Source organism: Pyxicephalus adspersus, chromosome 7, assembly GCF_032062135.1.
Source record: "Pyxicephalus adspersus chromosome 7, UCB_Pads_2.0, whole genome shotgun sequence".
Taxonomy (NCBI): domain Eukaryota; kingdom Metazoa; phylum Chordata; class Amphibia; order Anura; family Pyxicephalidae; genus Pyxicephalus; species Pyxicephalus adspersus.
This window is the reverse complement of record NC_092864.1, coordinates 18271766-18277765: the sequence shown is the minus strand read 5'-3', so window position 1 is coordinate 18277765 and position 6000 is coordinate 18271766.

Genomic DNA, 6000 nt, shown 5'->3' with positions numbered 1-6000 from the left:
CCCCACTGCTACCATTCAAGCACTGAAACAAGTCTGTTTTGCCACTTCCAGCAGTTCTGTGGGGGTGTGAACAATGTTGGACATCATTAGTGGCTGGCAGATCTTGATACTAAGCACCAATAAGTTCTTATTGCCCCCTGGCTAACTGGCTCTCTTAGGGAGCCAAGAAACTCCATGAAGCTAAAAAATGAATAATTTGCACTTCAGTGCTATTAACAGTAAGTCAATTTCAGCATTGCAAGTTTTGCCTATTTTCAGAAGGTAGTCAGCTATGGCAGGATTTGTATACATTCACCACTCAAGTCATAACTGACTTGAGTGGTGAAAAATGCTTATGGCTCAGTAAACCCCTACAGCCCTAGCGTTCCACTGAACCCTTGTTAAAAAGTTTCTATATAAAGGCTGATCATAAAAAATATGTATGAACATTTCCTAACTAGACCTGGTACCATCACATATGTATGTTTCAAAGACAACAGTGCAGTAGTACTAACAGTTTGGTAGATCTAAATCAAATATTAAGCGTCACATTCCAAATCTCTGAGAAATGCTTTGCAAATAAGCAAATCAAATCAAATATTAAGCGTCTAAATAATTAAACTAAAGAAACAAAGCCTGGAACAAAAAGCATTTTTCTCAAATAAAACACAAAATTAATACCTTGGGGTACACACCAGCAAACACAAAATCAACATTAAAGGTAGAACGGGGGAGTTCGAACAGGGAACAAGGCAGGGGGCAGTTTTAAGAAGGACTTAACCTAGGCCCTTTCCCAAGTCCCAGGTGGCGTCTGTACTCTAGAGAGGTAAAAATAAAGATATAAATTTTAACTGCTGAATGTTTCCAAATCTTGATTTTTATAATACTTGTTATGCAATAAAAATACCATTTGTGAAGCTTGGGTATACCAGCATATTTTCTTTTTATTTCTTTTACCAAAATAACATCTCCTTTTCTCAAATAGCAGGGCATATTATATTTTACATAATGGAACTTGTTTATGAACACATAACAAGAGTATACAGAATACAAGCTGTCATTTTGTAGAAAATGGGAAAGCAGGACACTACTGGTGCATACATACTTGCCTTAAAGTGAACAGAGTATCCAAGGGCCAATTTTGGCACTGGGCACCAGGGGCCGAACAATTGGCTGTAAAGTGCTCCGTTCTCCACCCCTAGTGTTCTGCCTCCAGTGGGTTAGGGACTGGCCACCGCTTATGCATTATTTCTAGGCGGCCTGCAGGACACTTGATTTGATTCAGGATGTAGGACACACAAGCTTAGAAGGCAGGGGCATCACAGGCCACAGGAGCAGAGATATATACTGCATGCAGGAATTGGGATCAGGAACTGAACTGTCTGCAGGGAAAGCCAGCCATGCCAACAAATGGATAGCAAGTTTATGTATTTGGGTATGAATGAGTGTATGTATGTGAGCTGGTCTTTGTGTGAGGATGTATATGTGGGTGTGTGTATGTAGCAGGGCAGGCTTTTGTTTCAGTGAACTACATTAGCGGTCGTGAACCGGTGGTCTGCAGTGAAAATTTTGGTGGTCCACGGCTTCGGCTAGTGCACCCCCCAGCAGGGTCAGGAAAAGAACCTCGGGGCGGCGCACCAGCCAGACCTGTGTATCATGTCCCCCATATGGACACAACCCATCCACTCTCCCATCACAGGCTCAGACTTGCGATGGGAGAGTGGGCAGGTTCTGGCATCACGACGTCACTCTGGGGGAAGTTTCTTCCCCTTTGATGCATGTGCATGCGCGGTAGGGATACCGTGAATTTAGTGGTCCGCGAGGTCCAAAAGGTTGGCAACCACTACTCTACATTACCCACACATGACTTCTGCACATTGTATTACATTTTACTGACCTCTGCCTACTGCTTCACACAATACTGACCCTTGCACTCTGCATAAATATCAGTGACCCCTGAACTGAATGTATTACATACAACTAACCCCTGCATTCTACTTTACATGCTTTAGACACTTGCAATCTGTATCACATATTACTGACCCTTCCATTCTATGCTATTTACTGCTAACCCCCAAAAATAATGTTACCTGCTACTTAGTATATTTATTACTTATATTGCTTTGGATTTTTAATTACATTTATTTATAATATCTTTTTATTTTATATTCTGTTTTTGGCTCACCTTTAGATAAAATTGTGTGATTTGTGGCTGGGGACTGTGTTTAAGGAGCACATTATAGAATATTGGGATTTCTGCACCTATGGGCTCCAGAGATGTAAATTTAGATAAATAGATAACCATTATACAATATACAGTATGTAGCATGTAAGCATATGTTGAAAGGGGATATAAAAGACACAATGATGAAAACATAAGTGGAAAAGCAATATTTTCTAACGAAGACTTGCCTTTAAAGTAGGGAAGATAAGTGACTTTCTTTGTGCTGATAAATTGAAATAAGCCATTTTGTACACAGCACAGGGGAACTCACAAGTGAACTATAAATTGGCAAGGCTTGCAAGACTGCTCTATCTTATTTTGGCAGTTTAGGCAACTTGGAAACACAGCTATAATTTTTCTACCCTTGATATTTCTACACATTTACAATTAACAATTTTTGGATTTTTGGTCCTAAATGAACACATCTTACATATTTCAATAGTAATTTCATAAAGATGTTCAACATTTAAATGCAGGATACTGTTTTAAATTGAAGACCAATTGAAACCTTCATAAGCTGATCATGTTTTTGTTTTTTGTTTTTTGCAATAAAACCTGGCAAATCATTTATTAACTTCCACTAAATTATAATACATTGGAAACAAACTGGAATTTTTTCACTTGAATATGAGCATTGCAAGGCCTAGGAAACTAGGTGACCTACACCTTGAATCTCTGAGACCAATTCATTGGAATAGTATGTCCCTACATATGTCCCTACAGAGCAATGCCAACCTAACACTAGTGCCTTGGTGAACCCTGCCTCTGCCCCTGGGGTCCTTACTTTGTCTTGTTTGTGGTCATTGCTACAAGATTTTGCATTGGCACCCTCTAAAGTTCATTCTCTATGGGAATACTTAGCATCCAAAAAAAGTTGCTGTGTAGACATTTTAGAGTAAGCCTGTTCTAAGACAAACATAGATTCTTTATTCATATTTTAAGTCACTGACCTTGAGCAAGTAAACAGATAAGAACTTTGTGTTGACTTTCTGTTCTCCATACTTGTTATGGGTCAAAAGGATAAGGTAACAAAGTGGTGAAAACAAACAGGCAACTAACATTTTCAGTAAGTCCTATTCTTTTACCACAGCAGGTTCTCCTACCGGTAATTCCTCGGAAAGTGACAATATATAAGAGAAATACGGTACGATTAACACTGAGTACATCTGAGATGTTCAGAATTAATGAAGAGCCTGACATTTTCACCATACTATGCTAAGCATTTAGTTTAGCTGATATTTCCGCAAGATGCATTGTTGAAATGCTCTCAAGCGACCAATTAGGAAATCAATTCTAAAAATTGAAGGTTCTAGCAAGCTGTAGATTCACAAAGGTTTTCAAAAACAGGAAATGCACATATTGTCCAGTCTAATTGAAAATAGGCATCTTAGACCGGGCGTGTGGTTGGAATCTTTCATTAAGCCTGAACTAGGCACCTACGCCTACACACAGCAGTCCTTGGGTGTAGTAATCACACTTCCCTTGCATCCGAACAGGGAAAAGGACATTTACTTTGAGACAGAGCCTTTCCATTACACAGTTTAAATCAGTGCACAGCTTCAAAGGGACCTTAAAATCCAGGGGCTAATTCTGAATTGTTTATTTCAACCTGTGATACCTCTGTTTGCTCAACATTAAGTTATAAACTGAATTTGTCAAATGAACAGTTTGAAACAATGTAGGAATGACATTCGATTTTCAGATCCATACCCCCAGCACCCCCAGCATTCATAGTTGTCAAATATGGGAAATTCATTTTTTTACCTTTTATTAGGAACCACACTCAATATTTTTTTTAACTCCCAACCCCCTTGACCTTACCATATATTCATTTTTTGGTCCATTTACACAAAGGTAGCTTAATGCAGTGCAATTGACACATTTATCAATGGGCTGCCTAATGCATACAATGGTTCAAAAATGCACCAGCAGCTGTTTTCCTAGTTCAGGGCCATTTTTGCATTTCCATTGAAACATGGTGGCCTGCATGGCTACTAAAGGTTTGGATTCCGTACATAAATTAGGATTTGGAGCGCACCATTACACTGCAGTAGGGTGCATGGGTCCTTTTACATGATTTTTTTTAAATCTTGGCTGGTCACATTATGTTCCAGGGTCCTCTATCATGTTGTCCTTTATGCTGAAGAAAGCTAGGGGTGACTTTGTGATGCACAGCCATGGGGCCTGTCCTTGACATTCCGGGTTTACAGGAAGTGGAATAAATGATGATGGTTGTCATTTAACCAGGCACGGAATCCTGTAGAAGCACATGTGAGACAGTGATAAAACATCGAGATAGCTAATACTGCTTGCAAACTTTATTACCATATATACATATTGTAGCAGGATGAAATATATGATATATAATTTGCAGGGTATTTGAAATAAGGTATTCCCATTTTCCCTGGAAAGGGGAATAAAGGCCTGGATAGGGCCACGTGTAATAATGTTGCAGGGGAATTGCAGATCTTCATTTGGCATCCAGGCCAGGAGTGTCCTGGAAGGAATGGGTGGGCTAAGCACTCCTTTCTTTATCCAGGACGGAAATTGAGGATGACTCTGGAGAACCTGGTTCATAATAGGGTAATAAGGCACCTGTATTTCAGACTGGTGGAGTCAGAAAGGCTTTGAGCTGGGGGAAGTTCTCCCAAATTTGTGGACAGTGGTACATACAGAGTGAGCCAGGAAGCAAAATTTTGTTTTTCTTGTCATACTGGGGATGAAACTTGGAATTTGCCTATTTTTTTTAGTTTTTTGCAAATAGAAGTGGGCAGCGCACAATAAAATTGGAACAAACCTTTTTGCAGCAAGTGAGCTAATCTCCCACAATATTGAGTCTGCTATTGTTGACCTCTTCTGAAAGTGCTGTGTGTGTTGCTCTATTGCTGACCCACAGACATAAAGGACCAGACAGTAAATGGGGCCCCTAAAGTGAATTCTGTATTACAATAATCATCATCAGTCTTGATAGTACCAAGTTAGTAGACATGTGTTGTTTGCCGAATGCCTAAGTGCATATTCCATTCAAGTACATCACTTTTGCAGCTTAAGATGATGATCAAACACTTTTCCTGACTACTAAAAGCTGTTTGTGTGTATTCACTGTGCATTGTATGTGTTATGTTCTCCTTTTTTTAGAATTTTAATGCAACAGTTTCAATACCTAAGTTTTCTGCATCTGTTTCTGCATTTGTTTATTTGACTTTTATTTCTAAGAAAACTTGCAAAGATTGTTGCTGTTTCATCTATAGAACCAGGAAAAATAAAAATAAACAACAAACTGCAACGAATTGCTGGAGTCCAAATATTGAACAAACTGCAATGAAAGGACTATTGAAAAGCATAATAATACAACATAATTATTATCAGAGTAGCAGACATCATGCACAACAGAGGCTTTGCTAAAAGAGCTTTCAATATACAGCTCAGGTCTGTTAGCATATTGTTTAAAAATGTGGTGTTTCTGAAATCAGTGTACAATATTACTATTATTATTATTAATAAACAGGATTTATATAGCGCCAACATATTACGCAGCGCTGTACATTAAATAGGGATTGCAAATGGCAGACTAATACAGACAGTGATACAGGAGGAAAGGACCCTGCCCCGAAGAGCTTACAATCTAGTAGGTGGGGGAATTTCACACACAATAGGATGGGAGATATGTACTGTGGGAAGTAGTGATGGTTTCAAAAGATAGAAGAAGATGGGTAGGCAAGTTTGAAAAAATGGGTTTTGAGCGCTCTTTTAAATGAGCAGAAAGTAGGAGCAAGCCGAATAGGAAGAGGAAGACC